Below are 17,889 nucleotides of genomic sequence, written 5' to 3' on the forward strand. Positions count from 1 at the left end.
TATGGAGGGACAGTCAGTTTGGGTCTTTTCAAAGTAGAGTGAGGTTGATTGATGTGGCTGATTGTGACTTCCTCAAAACAATCTATATTTGCAGTCAGTTATTCAATATGTGAGAGCACTTCAAGAGACAATGGACAAACTGCCACAGAAAAACTGGTTATGAAAATGAAAGAACGTGATATTAAAGAAAGATGTAGCCACCTGGATCAAAACTGCTGGCGTAAAATTCTTCTGAAGCAAATGACAAACACATAAGATGCAAGGTGAACAAATTAGAGGCCCCGGCAAAGCAGGAGGGCAAAAATCAGAGACAAGTTGGCAGAGCGTGTGTATGGATGGATATGCGGCTAATCCAGTTCAATAAAGTGAGGAACGAACGAGGACAATTTGGGAAAAGAAATGGTAAAAAGAAACCAACCCAAAAGGTTAAGATTGTTAAAGAGTAGGAGAGTAGGTAGGTCTGGAGTGCAGATATATATGAGTTAGTGATCTAATACTAAACCAACTCGCCCAGCATCGAGCTGCTAATCACTGCAAACCATTGGGTGGGACACAAGACCATAATATGAACAGGAGGAGGCCGTTTGGCCCCTCGAGCCTGCGCTGCCATTCAATAAGATCATGGCTGATCCGACATTCCTCACATCCACTTTCCTGCCCTGTCTCCATGAATCTCAATTCCCTTCCTGATCAAGAATCTATCTCAGCCTTAAACATACACAAGGCCCTCCCGTCCCCACAGCTCTCTGTGGGAAGGAGTTCCCAAGACTCTCAACCCTCAGAGAAGAAATTCCTCCTCATCTCTGTCAGAAATTGGCTCCCCTTTACTCTGAGACTCTGCCCTCTGGTCCCAGACTCTCCCATGAGGGAAACATCTTCTCAGCATTTACCCTGTCGAGCCCCTTAAGAATCCAATATATTTCAGTGTGATCGCCTCTATGCTTCTAAGTTTATTTTTAATAAACATTTTATTGAGGTATTTTTTGGTATTATAACAACACAATAAACAATGTACATGAAACTATAAACATAGTGCAAAAGTCATCTCCCTCCCTTACAGGTCCCACCTTTATTAACCCCGTACTCTGAGCAAAACTAACTTCTGCTGACGATTAATTTTCCGCGAAGAAGTCGACAAATGGTTGATTTTTTCCATACAGAGAAAGCTAGCCATGTCCGATAGCCAGGTCTCCGACTTCAGGGGCTTTGAGTCCCTCCAAGCGAATAGTATCCGTCTCCGGGCTACCAGGGAAGCAAAGGCCAGAACGTCTGCCTCTTTCTCCTCCTGGATCCCTGAGTCTTCCGACACCCTGAAAATCGCCACCTCTGGACTCGGTGCCACCCTTGTTTGTAACACTGTGGACATGACATCTGCAAACCCCTGCCAAAATCTCCTAAGCTTCGGACATGCCCAGAACATGTGGACATGGTTCGCTGGTCCTCCCACACATTTTGCACACCTGTCTTCTACCCCAAAGAATCTGCTCATCCGGGCCACTGTCATGTGAGCCTGGTGAACGGCCTTAAATTGTATCAGGCTGAGCCTGGCTATTGTTGCGGTCGCATTGACTCTACTCAACGTGTCTGCCCATAGACCATCCTCTATCTCTCCTCCCAGCTCCTCCTCCCACTTACGGTTCAGCTCCTCGGTCCGCGTCTCCTCTGACCCCATAAGTTCCTTGTAAATGTCCGAGACGCTCACCTTCTCCTACCCACCCTCTGGAAACTACCCTGCCCTGAATCCCCTTCGTGGTAAGAGCGGGAAGGTTGACACCTGCTTGCGTAGGAAGTCCCGCAGCTGCAGATACCTGAATTTATTTCCCCCTCTATGTTTCTAAATTCTAATGAGCAGAGCCGCAACCTATTTAGCCTTTGCTCATAAGACAATCCCCCCACACCGGGGATCATTCTATGAACCTTCTCTGAACCTTTGAAATAATATCTTCCCATAGATAAGGAGACCAAAACTGCTCATAGTACTCCAGATCTGCCTGCCATAGAATCCAGACAGCACAGGAGGAGGCCATTCAGCCCATCAAGTCTGCACCAGCCCTCCAAAAGAACACTCTACTCAGTTCCTATCCCCGTAACCCCACCTAACCCAAGGAGCAATTTATCACGGCCAGTCCACCTTCCTGCACATCTTTGGACTGTGAGAGGAAACCTGAGCACCCGGAGGAAACCCACGCAGACACAGGGAGAACATGCAAACTCCACAGTCACCCAACGTCAGAATTGAACCTGGATCCCTTGCGCTGTACAATTGTCGCAACACTTCCCGACTCTTATACTCCATCCCCCTTGAAACAAGGGCCAACATTCCATTAGCCTTCCTGATTGCCCGCTGCCCCTGTGTGCTAACTTTCTGTGTTTCACCTGATTATCCGCTGCCCGTGTGCTAGCTTTCTGTGTTTCACCTGATTACCCGCTGCCCCTGTGTGCTAACTTTCTGTGTTTCACCTGATTACCCGCTGCCCCTGTGTGCTAGCTTTCTGTGATTCACCTGATTACCCACTGCCCCTGTGTGCTAGCTTTCTGTGTTTCACCTGATTACCCGCTGCCCGTGTGCTAGCTTTCTGTGTTTCACCTGATTACCCGCTGCCCGTGTGCTAGCTTTCTGTGTTTCACCTGATTACCCGCTGCCCGTGTGCTAGCTTTCTGTGTTTCACCTGATTACCCGCTGCCAGTGTGCTAGCTTTCTGTGTTTCACCTGATTACCCGCTGCCCGTGTGCTAGCTTTCTGTGTTTCACGTGAATGTACCCGCTGCCCGTGTGCTAGCTTTCTGTGTTTCACCTGAACGTACCTGCTGCCCGTGTTAGCTTTCTGTGTTTCACCTGATTACCCGCTGCCCGTGTGCTAGCTTTCTGTGTTTCACCTGATTACCCACTGCCCGTGTGCTAGCTTTCTGTGTTTCACCTGATTACCCGCTGCCCCTGTGTGCTAGCTTTCTGTGTTTCACCTGATTACCCACTGCCCGTGTGCTAGCTTTCTGTGTTTCACCTGAACGTACCCGCTGCCCGTGTGCTAGCTTTCTGTGTTTCACCTGATTACCCACTGCCCGTGTGCTAGCTTTCTGTGTTTCACCTGATTACCCGCTGCCCGTGTGCTAGCTTTCTGTGTTTCACCTGATTACCCGCTGCCCCTGTGCTAGCTTTCTGTGTTTCACCTGATTACCCGCTGCCCGTGTGTTAGCTTTCTGTGTTTCACGTGAATGTACCCGCTGCCCCTGTGTGCTAGCTTTCTGTGTTTCACCTGAACGTACCCGCTGCCCGTGTGTTAGCTTTCTGTGTTTCACCTGAACGTACCTGCTGCCCGTGTGCTAGCTTTCTGTGTTTCACATGAATGTACCCGCTGCCCGTGTGCTAGCTTTCTGTGTTTCACCTGATTACCCGCTGCCCGTGTGCTAACTTTCTGTGTTTCACCTGATTACCCGCTGCCCGTGTGCTAGCTTTCTGTGTTTCACCTGATTACCCGCTGCCCCTGTGTGCTAGCTTTCTGTGTTTCACCTGATTACCCGCTGCCCGTGTGCTAACTTTCTGTGTTTCACCTGATTACCCACTGCCCGTGTGCTAGCTTTCTGTGTTTCACCTGATTACCCGCTGCCCGTGTGCTAGCTTTCTGTGTTTCATGCGAATGTACCCGCTGCCTGTGTGCTAGCTTTCTGTGTTTCACGTGAATGTACCCGCTGCCCGTGTGCTAGCTTTCTGTGTTTCACCTGATTACCCGCTGCCCGTGTGCTAGCTTTCTGTGTTTCACCTGATTACCCGCTGCCCCTGTGTGCTAGCTTTCTGTGTTTCACCTGATTACCCGCTGCCCCTGTGTGCTAGCTTTCTGTGTTTCACCTGAACGTACCTGCTGCCCGTGTGCTAGCTTTCTGTGTTTCACCTGATTACCCGCTGCCCGTGTGCTAGCTTTCTGTGTATCACCTGATTACCCGCTGCCCCTGTGTGCTAGCTTTCTGTGTTTCACCTGATTACCCGCTGCCCGTGTGCTAGCTTTCTGTGTTTCACCTGATTACCCCCTGCCCGTGTGCTAGCTTTCTGTGTTTCACCTGATTACCCACTGCCCGTGTGTGCTAGCTTTCTGTGTTTCACCTGATTACCCACTGCCCGTGTGCTAGCTTTCTGTGTTTCACGTGAACGTACCCGCTGCCCGTGTGCTAGCTTTCTGTGTTTCATGTGAATGTACCCGCTGCCCCTGTGTGCTAGCTTTCTGTGTTTCACCTGATTACCCGCTGCCCCTGTGTGCTAACTTTCTGTGTTTCACCTGATTACCCGCTGCCCCTGTGTGCTAGCTTTCTGTGTTTCACCTGAACGTACCTGCTGCCCGTGTGTTAGCTTTCCGTGTTTCACCTGATTACCCACTGCCCGTGTGCTAGCTTTCTGTGTTTCACCTGATTACCCGCTGCCCGTGTGCTAGCTTTCTATGTTTCACCTGATTACCCACTGCCCGTGTGCTAGCTTTCTGTGTTTCACCTGATTACCCGCTGCCAGTGTGCTAGCTTTCTGTGTTTCACCTGATTACCCGCTGTCCGTGTGCTAGCTTTCTGTGTTTCACCTGATTACCCGCTGCCCGTGTGCTAGCTTTCTGTGTTTCACCTGATTACCCGCTGCCCCTGTGTGCTAGCTTTCTGTGTTTCACCTGATTACCCGCTGCCCGTGTGCTAGCTTTCTGTGTTTCACCTGAACGTACCTGATGCCCGTGTGTTAGCTTTCAGTGTTTCACCTGATTACCCGCTGCCCCGTGTGCTAGCTTTCTGTGTTTCACCTGATTACCCACTGCCCGTGTGCTAGCTTTCTGTGTTTCACCTGATTACCCGCTGCCCGTGTGCTAGCTTTCTGTGTTTCACGTGAATGTACCCGCTGCCCGTGTGCTAGCTTTCTGTGTTTCACCTGAACATACCCGCTGCCCCTGTGTGCTAGCTTTCTGTGTTTCACCTGATTACCCGCTGCCAGTGTGCTAGCTTTCTGTGTTTCACCTGAACGTACCTGCTGCCCGTGTGTTAGCTTTCCGTGTTTCATCTGATTACCCGCTGCCCGTGTGCTAGCTTTCTGTGTTTCACGTGAACGTAACAAGACCCGTTGTGTTGCAGCTTTCTGCAGTTTTTCTCCATTTTAATAATACATTGTTCTTTTGTTCTCCCTGCACATTTTCCCACATTATACTCCATTTGCCAACTTTTTTGCCACTTACTTAACCCCCATCAACATCTCTTTGCCAAGAGTTTGTATCCCTCTCGCAACTTGGCCTTTCCACCTATTTTTGCATCATCTGCAAATTTGGCGACAGTACATTCACTTCCTTCTTACAAGTCATGAACATGTCGTTCATATGCCCGACACCAGACTCCTAAAGCAATTGTTCCACTCGGAACTCGATTGCAGCGGGAGACTCCAGGAGGATAGTGGAAACTCTTTAGGGATGTCCTCAAAGCGTATCTGAAGAGGTCAAACATTCCTATCAACAATGGGAAAGCCTGACCTGTGACTGACCAAAATGGAAAATGCTCTTTCGAGAAATCACTGAACATATTGATAGACATTTTTTCTTTATTCTTTCATGGAGGTGTGGGCGTCACAGGCAAAGCCAGCATTTGTTGCCCATCCCTAATTGCCGTCAAACTGAGTGGCATTTTAAGAGTCAACCACATTGCTGTAAGTCTGGAGTCACGTGTAGGCCAGACATGGTGAGGACGGCAGATTTCCTTCTCTCAAGGACATTAAATGAAAAAAAATGAAAATCGCTTATTGTCACGAGTAGGCTTCAATGAAGTTACTGTGAAAAGCCCCTAGTCGCCACATTCCGGCGCCTGTCCGGGGAGGCTGGTACGGGAATCGAACTGTGCTGCTGGCCTGCTGGCCTGCTTTAAAAGCCAGCTATTTAGCCCTGCGAGCTAAACCAGATGGGCTTTTACAACAACCGACATTGGTTTTGTGACCATCATCAGATATAAAATTGATTCCCTATTTCACCATCTGCCGTGGTGGGATTCGAACGCAGGTCACGAGAGCAGTACCCCTGGGTGTCTGGGTTCTATGCCACTGCATCCAAGAACAATGCAGCACAGGAACAGGCCCTTCGGCCCGCCAAGCCTGTACCGGTCATGATACCACCCTTGGCCAGAACCCTCAGCACTTCCTTGTGCCATATCCCTCTACACCCATCCTATTCATGTGTTTGTCGAGATGCCTTTGGAACGCCGTTCATGTATCTGCTTCCACAACCTCCCCAGGCAAGATGTGGAGATGCCGGCGTTTCTGGAATGTTTCTAGAATATACCTCTTCATTCACCTGAGGAAGGAGCAGTGCTCCGAAAGCTCGTGTTTGAAACAAACCTGTTGGGCTTTAACCTGGTGTTGTAAGACTTCTTACTGTCACCAGGCAACACGTTCCAGGCACTCACCACCTTCTGCGTAAAGAGCCTAACTCGCACATCTCCTCGAAACTTTGCCTCACGGACCTTAAACCTATGCCCCCTGGTGACTGACCCCTCCACCCTGGGAAAGAGTGCCTGTCCATCCACTCTATCCATGCCCCATCATAATCTTGTAGACCTCTATCACGCCACCCCTCAACCTCCGTCTTCCTAATGAAAACAGTCCAAGTGCGGCCCTTCCAGCGTCATGTATAAAGTGAGCAAGTTTCTCCTTTTTTGTAAGAAGGGAGAGTAAAATAGGCAACCTGGTTGTTCAGCTTCTCATCTACCTGGACAAAGAATCCATGTTTTGCCCGCATAATGATGCACTGCACTCACTATCTGTCCATCTATCAGGGCCAATGTCACATTCAGCCACTGCTCATCCTGATGTCCGGGTACATTTTATCAGGAGATTCCTCTGCTCACTTGGGATCAGGAAATGTTTTTGGAAAAGCTCCAGTTCATAAATAATGGCAGCAAAGGAACTAAAAGATTCTTGCCTTCAACAGACTTCAGTATTAAACAGACACAGTCAGCTGAATACATTTCTAAAAGTGCTACACTTGAATCAGTTCAACTACAAAGAAAGGTCGTAAACAAAGAATCCCAAAGGTAAAGTTGTCTCTCAACTTTGGGTAAAAATGCTGAAGCCCATCCATTGATGGCCAACCAGAACTAATCTGTTTCTCAGCTGACAGAACGCGTGTCCCTTGGTATTCCATTCAGCATCGCATTCAGCCCGTCCCATACAATTGTGATTCCTTTTACATCAACAGTATATGTACTTCCCATCCCAGCCAAAACGACAATCACTTGCAAGGAAAGAAAGATTCAATAAACCCAGCAATTTGAAAACAGCTAACACAACAGTTCCTTCTCCCAGGTCATTACTCTGCGGAATCCTCTGCCCCAGACAGCAGTGGAGGCTGGGCCATTCAATTTATTCAAGGCAGAGTTAGAAGATTTTTGATAGACAAGAGAGTCAAGGGTTTTGGAGTGTTGGGGGGCCGGCAAAGTGGAGTTGAGATCAGAATCATATCAGCCACATCTTGATTGAATGGTGAAGCTGGCTCAAAGGGCTGGATGACCCTCTCCTGTGTGCCCATGACAAAATGTTCAAACTAAAACTCCCCCAACCTTGGAGCTCATAAACTTAAAAGTTGGTGGAAGCAGAGTCTTTTTATTAAGGCAGAGATAAATAGATCAATGTTAAGCAAGGGGGTGAAAGGTTATTGGGGTAGGCAGGAATGTTGGATTGGATTGGTTCTTTGTCATGGGTGCCGGGTACAGTGAGAAGTATTGTTCTGCATGTAGATCATTCCGTACATGAAGAGAAAATACATAATAGGGAATATGGGGTGGTACAATCAAATCAGCTGTGATCTTATCGCATGATGGAAAAATAATAATTTTTTATTATAGTCACAAGTAGGCTTACATTACACTGCAATGAATTGTACAATTATACAGGGCCTTGGTGAGGCCACACCTGGAGTATTGTGCGCAGTTTTGGCCTCTTTCTCTGAGGAAGGATGTTCTTGTTCTCGAGGGAGTGGAGCGAAGGTTTACCAGACTGATTCCAGGGATGGCGGGACTGTCATATGAGGAGGGATTGACTAGGTTGGGATTGTTTCCGCTGGAGTTCAGAAGAATGAGGGGGAATCTCATAGAGACTTATAAAATTCTAACAGGGCTGGACAGGGTAGATGAAGGGAAGATGTTCCCAATGATGGGTGTGTCCAGAACCAGGGGTCACAGCCTGAGGATTCAGGGTAATCCATTTCGGACAGAGATAAGGAGACATTTCTTCACCCAAAGAGAGGTGAGATTGTGGAATTCATTACCACAGGAAGTAGTTGATGCTAAATCATTGAATATATTCAAGAGGCGGCTGGATATAGCACTTGGGGAGAATGGGATCAAAGTTTATGGGGAGAAAGCAGGATTAGGCTATTGAGTTGGATGATCAGCCATGATCGTGATGAATGGCAGAGCAGGCTCGAAGGGCCAAAAGGCCTACTCCTGCTCCTATCTTCTATGTATCTGTATAGTAAGTTACTGTGAAAAGCCCCTAGTCGCCAAACTCCAGCTCCTGTTCGGGTACACTGCGGGAGAATTCAAATTGTCCAAATTACCTAACAAACACGTCGTTTGGGACTCATGGGAGGAAACCAGAGCACACGGAGGAAACCCACGCAGACATGGAGAGCGGGTGCAGACACCGCACAGAGTGGCCCAAGCCAGGAATCAAACCTGGGATCCTGGCGATGTGAAGCAACAATGCTAACCACTTAGTCCAGGGACCAAGTGGCCCATGTCTGCTCCCAATTAACACACTCATATCAGTTATGTGTATCCGTAGATTTGTCATTAAGTAAACATAGAAATCAGGATTCAGCCCATCGAACCTGCTCCACCATTCAATATGATCCTGTGTAATCCTCAATCTCAAGGTCATACTCCAATCGTCTCCCCATGCCCCTTGACAGCTTTCGGGTCTAGAATCTATCTAATTACATTCAGTGACTTGGTCTCCGCAGCCTTCTGTGCTGCAGAATTCCACAGGTTCACCATCCTCTGAGTGAAGAAATTTCTCCTCATCTCAGTCCTTAATGGCCTGCTCTGTTTTCTGAGACTGTGATCCCTTGTTCTAGACCCCCAGGCAGAGGAAACAACAGCCCTCCATCCCATCTGTCCAGCTCTGTCACAATTTTATAGGTTTCAATTAGATTCCCTCTCATTCTTCTGAATTCTTTTTCTCCATCCGAAGTGGATATCTTCACACCTATCCACGTTATACTGTATCTGCCATTTATTTGCTCACTTAATCGCCTTGTCTAAATCACCTTGAAGCGTCTTAACACCCTCCTCACCACTCAGCAAACTTGGAAATATTACTTTTGATTACACTCCCATACCGGCTGAGATTATTCATGTAGGCCCCACCTTCTCAACCTCTCCCCTCGCTTGAGGTGTGGTGATGCTCAGGTTAATAATAATCATAATAATCTTTGTCACAAGTCGGCTTACATTAACACTGCAATGAAGTCACTGTGAAAAGCCCCTAGTCGCCACATTCCGGCGCCTGTTCGGGTACACAGAGAGAGAATTCAGAATGTCCAAATTACCTAATAGCATGTCTTTCGGGATTTGTGGGAGGAAACCCACACAGACACGAGGAGACCGTGTAGACTCTGCACAATGACCCAAGCCAGGAATCGAACCTGGGGTCCTGGCGCTGTCAAGCCTTAATGCTAACCACTGTGCTACCATGCTGCCCAATAGCCTCTGTGTGGTGATCCTTAGGTTAAACCACCGCCAGTCAGCTCTCCCCCGCCTCAAAGGGGAAATCAGCCTATCATCTGGGACTCTGGTGATTTTACCTTTACTATTTTTGGTTCCCTAATCTAAATCATTGATGTATACTGTCAATAGCTGGGGCCTAAGCACTGATCCCTGCGGGACCCTCCTAGTCACCACCTGTCACTTGAAATTTATTCCTACTCTGTTTCCTGTCTGCTGACCAATACTCAATCCACGCCAATCCCATGTGCTTTAATTTTGTACACAAAAGGTTAGGTTGGGTTACAGGGATAGGACTGGGGATTGGGCCTCGGTAGAATGCTCTTTCAGTGGGTCGGTGCAGACCCACTGGGCCGAATGGCCTCTTTCTGCGCTGTACGATTCAATGATTCTGTGTGGTTTAGTTAGCCCAGGTCGTGGATTATTTAAATCACGTCAGGTCTAATTCTTGAAAACAAAGACAAAGTAGATGTATGCGTGGCACAGTGGTTAGCACTGCTGCCTCACAGCTACTGGTACCCAGGTTCTATTCCAGCCCCGGGTGACTGTCTTGTGTGGAGTTTGCACCTTCTCCCGGTGCCTGTGTGGGTTTGCTCCGGGTGCTCCGGTTTCCTCTCATAGTTAGGTGGATTGGCCACGATAAATTGCCCCTTCGTGTCCTGAAGGTTAGGTTAGGTTACTGGGTTATAGGGGTAGGGTGGAGGCATGGGCTTAAGTAGGGTGTTCTTTCCAAGGGTTGGTGTAGACTCAATGGGCCACCTTCTGCACTGTAAATTCTATGAATCTTGGTGTTGCAGACTTTCTGTCTCTAAGACTTTGAACAGCAATATAGAGCAAGAGAGTGAGTGACAAAGAGCATCAGTTGCTGCGATCTGCACAGGGGAAAAACCGTTTACTCTGCTAGCTACTAGGCAGAAATCTGCGGAAAGCTTGGCTACTGGTCGAAGAGAAGGACGCCACAGCGATTTGAGGACACTGGAGGATTTACCACGGTGAGGCTGGCAGAAGACATCACTGGAGTGGGCCTTACTGAGCAAAGTCATATCGTACGTAACGTACATAATGCTGGGTGCTACAACTCGATAAAACACAACAGGACAGTGGGAGTGACTTTAGGCCGTCTCCTGAAAAGACTGCAATGATGTAAGGTGTATCTTTGGCATGGTGCTCACATAGGAATATAGCAGGAGGAGGCCATTCAGCCTATCAAACATGCTCCACCATTCAGTGAGATCATGGCTGATTAGCCACTTCAATACCTTTTTTCCCCACATTAGCCCTGTGTCCCATTGATATTTCAAAATCTGTCAATCTCTCTTTAAACATAAGCAATCTTGTCTCAAAACCCTTTCACTTTTTGATTCTCAAATATTCATCAAATATATTTATCAAATTGAACGGCATGGTGGCACAGTGGTTAGCACTACGGCATCACACGCCAAAGATCCAGGTTCGATTCCAGCCTTGGGTGATTGTGTGGAGTCTGCACATTCTCCCCGTGTCTGAGTGGGTTTCCTCCGGGTGCTCCGGTTTCCTCCCACAGTCCAGAGATGTGCAGGTTAGGTGGAATTACAGGGTTACAGTAATTTTTTTTTGGGGGGGGGGGGGAAGGAGAGAAGAGGAGTGGGCCTAGGTTGGGTGCAGACTCGATGGGACAAATAGCTCCTTCTGCACTGTAGGGATTCTATTCTATTCAAATCTACTGTGTGTTGCCTTCCTGCCTCTATTTTTCCTAAACCATTCAGTATTCTAACAGCACTCTGTGAAAAATATAGATCTCCAATCTATTCCCTTGCTTAATTTTAATGGTGGTCTTAAATTTATAACTTACTTATGTCATGGGAATGTCCCTTTAAGTAATGTGCTCTCTCATCACCTGGCTGCAGTGATGGCATTGTGTGGGTGGAGCTGGGCTGTGGCTCTGGTTTTTAGCTTCATTTTTGAGCTGGAAGCTGTTGTGTGGTTGAGTTTTTTACATTCGCTTTAGACGTTTAGCTGCTGTATTCACACTACAAGGATCTTGGGAGTCTCTCTCTCTCTGCATGTTAAAAGGTGTCCAGATCACTTGATACTTTAAAAATGATAACTATTCCCTGCTGCCTCACAGCGCAGAGGTCCCAGGTTCGATCCTGGCTCTGGGTCCGTGTGGAGTTTGCACATTCTCCGCGTGTCTGTGTGGGTTTTGCCCCCACAATCGAAAGATGTGCTGGGTAGGTGGATTGGCCACGCTAAATTGTAACTTAATTGGAAAAAATAAATTGGGTACTCTAAATTATTTTTTTTTAAAGTGATAACTATTTCTCTAGAAAGAATTCAAGGATTCAAGGATGTTTTGGGTAAAAGGGTTTTTGTCTAGTTTATGGATGTTGTTACTTGAGTGAAACAGTAACGGGAAGTTATTACGGGTTAAATATCGAGTACTGTAGCTGTGTGGGGTATTTATGTTTGTAGTTGATAATGCTTACTGTGCGTTTATAAAATGTTAACTGAATTTGTAGAATAAACTTTGTTTTGTTTAAAAGTGTTTACGGTCTCTGTTGAAGAACACCTGCAGACTGGGCCCTTGCGCTCCCCATAACCAAAATCTATAAACAGTTGTGGGTCAGGTGAACTCCATGATACACTTTGGTGTTCTCTAAACCCTGGCCCGAAACAAATATTAATAGTTCACTTCTTCATCTTCAACTTATCTCATCAAAGTAGCAAATTCTAAAAGAGACTAATTAGATAACTCTTTAAAGGGAAAGAAAATCAATATTTTCCACAATCCCAGTTGGACGATTCAACAGAACATTAATTCCAGCCCAGTTTAAGTGAAACCTGTCCCAGTAGATAAGCTCCCTTTTTCCACGGTACTGGTGCCAGTGCCCCACAAAATGAAACTCCCGTCTCCCACACCGCTCAACTCTCTGATCTGGTTAGCCCTCTGACTATCTGCAACAACGGATGAGCGACATCGCGCGACAATCGCCAGGCAGGAATGTTCCATTCCAGTCGGGGAACACTTCAGCAGTCAAGGGCATTCAGCCTCTGATCTCCAGGTAAGCGTTCTCCAAAGCGGCCTTCAGGACGCGCGACAACGCAGAATCGCCGAGCAGAAACTGATAGCCAAGTTCCGCACACGAGTACAGCCTCAACCGGGACCTGGGATTCATGTTGCATTACATCCACCCCCCACCATCTGGCCTGGGCTTGCGAAATCCTACCAACTGTCCTGGCTTGAGATAATTCACACCTCTTTAACCTGGGGTTACCCCTCTCTCTGGATCTGTAAAGACTTAATTACCTGCAAATGCTTGTATTCAAAGTATCGTGTAGCATCTTTGACTTTGTCTATGTGTGTGTTTGTGGAACCCACCTCTTCATTCACCCGAGGAAGGAGCAGTGCTCCGAAAGCTAGTGATTTGAAACAAATCTGTTGGACTTAAACCTGGTGTTGCAAGACCTTCTGACTGTATCTGAAGGTGGCTCAGGTAGGAACATGATATTACACTTTTACTTGTTAGAATTTTGACCCGGAATCAACAAAGTTCTCTCACTTTTCAAAATTTACATTAACGATCTGCAAGAAGGAACTGAAGGCACTGTTGCTAAGTTTGCAGGTGATACAAAGATCTGTAGAGAGACAGGTAGTATTGAGGAAGCAAGGGGGCTGCAGAAGGACTTGAAAATGAAAATCGCGTATTGCCACGAGTAGGCTTCAATGAAGTTACTGTGAAAAGCCCCTAGTCGCCACATTCAGGCGCCTGTCCGGGGAGGCTGGTACGGGAATCGAACCGTGCTGCTGGCCTGCTTGGTCTGCTTTAAAAGCCAGCGATTTAGCTGAGTGAGCTAAACCAGACTTGGACAGGCGAGGAGAATGTATTCCATCTGCCACTTCTTTGCCCAATGTGGAAAAGCGTGAGGTTGTGCACTTTGGAAGGAGAAATGGAGACATAGACTATTTTCTAAATGGGGAAATGTTTAGGAAATCAGAAGCACAAAGGGACTTGTTCACGATTCTCTTCAGGTTAACGTGCAGGTTCAGTCGGCAGTTAGGGAGGCAAATGCAATGTTAGCATTCATGTCGAGAGGGCTAGAATACAAGACCAGGGATGTACTTCTGAGGCTGTATAAGGCTCGGGTCAGACCCCATTTGCAGTATTGTGAGCAGTCTTGGACCCCCTATCTCAGGAAAGATGTGCTGGCCTTGGAAAGGGTCCAGAGGAGGGTCACAAGAATGATCACTGGAATGAAGAACTTGTCGTATGAGGAACGGTTGAGGACTCGGGGTCTGTACTCGTTGGAGTTTAGAAGGATGAGGGGGATGTTACTGAAACTTTGCCGCAGAAGGCTGTGGAGGCCAAATCACTGAGTATCTTTAAGACAGAGATAGATAGGTTCTTGATTAATAAGGGGATCAGGGGTTATGGGGAGAAGGCAGGAGAATGGGATTGAGAAAATATCAGCCATGATTGAATGGCAGAGCAGACTCGATGGGCCGAGTGGCCTAATTCTGCTCCTATGTCTTATGGTCTCATACATCTTTCCTCACTGCCAGTGGTCAATTCCAATGTGGACCATAACTGGATTCTCCCCCTCAGAGGTTGTCTCCAGCCGAGAAGAGAGTCTTTAAACATGACATCAGGCGAGCAACTCAATCTTTGGAACTCCTCCTCGTAGCTGCAGAGAACAGCATCTTTCATCCTGAATATACTGTCCCCGATCATTACCACATTCCTTCTCACTTGTCCTTGAATGGCTCCCTGTACCAAGGTGCTGTGGTTTGTTTGTTTGTTTGGCAGCAAGAACATTGTTTCTACTGGATAGGAAGGTCCCCCAGCACAGCAAGAGATCTCCTTATCTCAATCCAACCTGTTGGGCTTGACCCATCCTACGCCACTTCCTAACCTGGATTATCAGTAAGGACAACTCTCCCTGCACCGTGACTCCAACTCAACAACTCTGAGCTGGAGTTACTCAAAATGCAGGCACTTAGTGCAGATGGGATTGCTCAGAACCACATGGTTCTCCACCAACTTCCACATGCTACAGTTATGGCAACCGATTGGGACAGGTTTCACTTAAACTGGGCTGGAAATTCTAACAGGACTGGACAGGGTAGATGCAGGGATCGAAAGAGAAAATGCTGGAAAACCTCAGCAGGTATGGCAGCATCTGTAGGGAGAGAAAAGAGCTAACGTTTCGAGTCCGATGAGTCTTTGTCAAAGCTAGATGCAGGGAAGATGTTCCCAATGATGGGTGTGTCCAGAACCAGGGGTCACAGTCTGAGGATTCAGGGTAATTTCGGACAGAGATGAGGAGACATTTCTTCACCCAAAGAGTGGTGAGCCTGTGGAATTCATTACCACAGGAAGTAGTTGATGCTAAAACATTGAATATATTTAAGAGGCGGCTGGATATAACACTCGGAGAATGGGATCAAAGGCTATGGGGGAGAAAGCAGGATTAGGCTATTGAGTTGGATGATCAGCCATGATTGTGATAAATGGTGGAGCAGGCACGAAGGGCCAAAAGGCCTCCTCCTGCTCCTATCTTCTACAAATATTAAAGACAAAAATGTCCCTGTAGTTAGCAGACAAGTATGTTACAATCCCTGTACAGACCGATTCCCAGTGACCAAATTCACACGTGCACCAAACTGCCAACCTTCACATTCAGGATTCATTCTGGTTACACATCAGTTGCCAAAGGAGCCAGGATGAGATCAGTCCAATAACTGTTTAAATGCAAGCTCCTGGTAGAAGGGATCTGACATGTTGCAAGACACAAAGGAAGTACAGAAATCATCATATTTGAGTCAGCAGACTGCCCTTAAGCGTCAGACAAAAACAGTCATTGTTCATTTCCAAAAGAAAACATTACAGCTGCCAAAGAATCCCTACAGTGCAAGAGGCCATTCAGCCCATCGTGTCTGCACCTACACGCTAAAAAATCACCCTACCCAGGTCCACTCCTCCACCCCATTACCTTTGGACACCAAGGGGCAATTTAGCACAGCCAATCCACCTAACCTGCACATCTTTGGACTGTGGGAGGAAACTGGAGCACCCAGAGGAAACCACGCACACACGGGGAGAACGTGCAGACTCCGCACAGACAGTAACACGAGGCCGGAATTGAATCCTGGTCCCTGGTGTTGTGAGGCAGCAGTGCTAACTACTGTCCCACCCCCACAATTCATCCAAATGACTGACAGGGCAGTCTCTCACAGGAAACAGGTTGAGGGATCTTGCACAAAAACACTTCTAGTGGAGAACCCTTTCTCACTCCATAACGGTTCACCTTGTAACCATCAATATTTCACCCGTTTTTAAATTTGATTACACTATTGAGCGAGAGTCCCATAGTTCAAATTCAAATGCTACTATTTCACACAGCCAGCTTTATGCCTTCCTGCAGTCCCACTGCCAAAAATCACATTGCACAAGCCAGATTGTAAACAAATATGCTGCTTTAAACACTGCCTTGAATTTGGATTATTGGAGCTTATCAGCTGCTTTGCACAATCTTGTAACAGATCTGGAGCTTGTATTTATTTAGCACGCGGCATTACTGAGGTTAAGTATCGGACAGGTTGGTGCAGATTCAAGCTCCCTCCACCATGCTGGTTTAGCTCACTCAGCTAAATCGCTGGCTTTTAAAGCAGACCAAGCAGGCCAACAGCACGGTTCGATTCCCGTACCAGCCTCCCCGGACAGGCGCCGGAATGTGGCGACTAGGGGCTTTTCACAGTAACTTCATTGAAGCCTACTCGTGACAATAAGCGATTTTCATTTTTTCATTTTCATGCCCAACAACATGTGCAGATTTCTAACCCTGGAGACGAGACAGAGGGGACTGTTTCTCATTTATGTAATTAACCGGCATTTCCAAAGCAAGGCCATCCATTTATCACCAAGTTCACGCCTCACGGTAGCATGGTGGTTAGCATCAATGCTTCACAGCTCCAGGGTCCCAGGTTCGATTCCCGGCTGGGTCACTGTCTGTGTGGAGTCTGCACGTCCTCCCCGTGTGTGCGTGGGTTTCCTCCGGGTGCTCCGGTTTCCTCCCACAGTCCAAAGATGTGCGGGTTAGGTGGATTGGCCATGCTAAATTGCCCGTAGTGTAAGGTTAATGGGGGGATTGTTGGGTTACGGGTATACGGGTTACGTGGGTTTAAGTAGGGTGATCATTGCTCGGCACAACATCGAGGGCCGAAGGGCCTGTTCTGTGCTGTACCGTTCTATGTTCTATGTTCAGTAAAGTCCCACCGTTTACGGGAGTTTCATTCCCACAATATCGTGCAAACAGTAAAATCACAAAGGATGAACATGCTCAATGGGAGTTAATTAGACAGGGGCCAGCGAGGGCAGCATTGGTTTGCGCAGTTACGGTGCAGGAAGTTGTGGTAGGGTCCTTGTATATGACAGATGGGGGGGGGGGGGCGCTACACAAGATTTGCATTGAAAATTTTAATATGAGACAACCCTCATTTAAGAAAAGATGGAATCACCGCGAACAATTGTTCACGTGACATGATGGACAAAGACTTTTTTTAATAACCTTTATTGTCACACGTTGGCTGACATTTAACACTGCAATGAAGTTACTGTGAAAAGCCCCTAGTCGCCACACTCCGGCACCTGTTCGGGTACACAGAGGGAGAATTCAGAATGTTCAAATTACCTAACAGCACGTCTTTCAGGACTTGTGGGAGGAAACCAGAGCACCCGGAGGGAACCCACGCAGACACGGGGAGAACGTGCAGACTCCGCACAGATAGAGAACCAAGCCGGGAATCGAACCCGGGACCCTGGTGCTGTGAAACAACAGTGCTAACCACTTTGGCACGGATAAGCAAACAGCGGAGGTGCAGCGGTATTAGCACTGGACTAGCAATCCAGAGACACACGGTCCCAAAAGACACATTCCAGGTTAAGCAGCGTTTCACTTGCACCTCTTCCAATTTGGTCCATTGCATTTGCTGCTCCCAATGTGGTCTCCTCTATATCGGAGAGACAAAACGCAGACAGAGCAATCTCGTTGCTGAGCACCTTCGGTCTGTGCGCATTCAGGACCCTGACCTTCCTGTTGCCATTTTAACACAAGACCCTGCTCCCATGCCTGTCCTTGGCCTGCTGCAATGTTCCAGTGAAGCTCAACACAAACTGGAGAAACTCTCATC

General features: G+C 47.5%; 1 protein-coding gene across 2 annotated transcripts in view; it reads right to left on the reverse strand.

Moving 5' to 3' along the window:
* map3k2 (mitogen-activated protein kinase kinase kinase 2) overlaps window positions 1-17,889 on the reverse strand; it is a 153,322-nt gene that overhangs the window by 113,293 nt on the left and 22,140 nt on the right. The gene's annotated exons all lie outside the window — the stretch shown is intronic.

The sequence above is a fragment of the Scyliorhinus canicula genome, chromosome 2, assembly GCF_902713615.1.
Source record: "Scyliorhinus canicula chromosome 2, sScyCan1.1, whole genome shotgun sequence".
Taxonomy (NCBI): Eukaryota; Metazoa; Chordata; class Chondrichthyes; order Carcharhiniformes; family Scyliorhinidae; genus Scyliorhinus; species Scyliorhinus canicula.